The following is a 1,163-nucleotide window of genomic DNA, read 5'->3' on the forward strand; positions in this document are numbered from 1 at the left end:
GACAAGAGCAAAAACCAAAGGCAGGGCCGTCAAGTGAGGAGGAAGCAGCCTTACATAATATGTAAACGAACAGCTTGCCTTTCCAGTGAAACCTTATTTTACGGATTCTGAAATTTAAAATCATAGTTTCATGTGTCATTAAATAGTATTCTTTCCATTAAAGATGTAAAATTATTTATAACTCTTAGACTGTACAGGATTGGTGATGGGGCCGGATTCAGTTTGTAGGTAATGGTTTGCTGACCTCTGTAATATACCATACATTTACTTTACCCAATAATGGATACTTAGGTTAGTTCTGTGTTTTTGACATTGAAAAAAAAAACAACATCATGATGATCATCCTAATGATTAATCTTCATTATATCCTTAGAATAGAAGCGTAGATGTCAAAGTATGTAAACATTATAAAAAATACTTCCAGATTTTAAGATTCAACAACCATTTTTACATTTATACTAATGATGTGGGAGCAAGTTTCCCCACATTTTTACCATTGTAGTATACATCCCATACTCTATTCCCAATTGAATAGATAGAAAGCATAATCTCATCATTTCATATTTTGTTAATATAAATGCATTTGAATATTTTATTTTACGTACTTACTTTTGGTCTCTTGAGCTTTCTATTAAGTTCTTTGTCTTTTTCTGTTCAAGTATTACTCTTTTTTATGCTGGACTGTATACCATGTCTTCACTATTTATCATCGTCTTGTTTATTATGTGCTTTTATGTACACGCATTCCCTATATTTTTATATAGTCATAGTTTTCTTTTTCAAATTATGATTACAATTTTGTGTAAGCATCACCATTATCTTTCTCTTTTTGTGACTTGCCATTTGCCTTTGTCTTACTGAATTGGATTTTCATTTTGAAAAAAAGTTTTTTAGTGAATTCTTGAGCATTAAGGAGTAAAAGTATTTTAGATTTTAGAGAACTGAACATATGGCTCTTGCTAAATATACATAGATGTGTGGAAAAATTGTTCAGTATATGCACATAATTATAAAATTCACCCACATGTAACAAAACTCAGGCAATTATGGAAGAAATAAAAATAGAGAAAAACTTAGGGAAGAGATCTTAACTTAATGTTAATTTTAAATTTGTAGAATGAATAGAAAAATCTCTTTGGCTCATTTTAGTATCCCGAGTGACA

At 30.1% G+C, this 1,163-nt stretch overlaps 1 protein-coding gene across 1 annotated transcript in view; it reads left to right on the plus strand.

The window, feature by feature from the left end:
• Positions 1 to 1,163, plus strand: part of ACAP2 (ArfGAP with coiled-coil, ankyrin repeat and PH domains 2) — a 153,085-nt gene that overhangs the window by 93,821 nt on the left and 58,101 nt on the right. The gene's annotated exons all lie outside the window — the stretch shown is intronic.

The sequence above is a fragment of the Echinops telfairi genome, unplaced genomic scaffold (genome assembly GCF_000313985.2).
Source record: "Echinops telfairi isolate 266 unplaced genomic scaffold, ASM31398v2 ScPeMD7_17;HRSCAF=63, whole genome shotgun sequence".
Classification (NCBI taxonomy): Eukaryota; Metazoa; Chordata; class Mammalia; order Afrosoricida; family Tenrecidae; genus Echinops; species Echinops telfairi.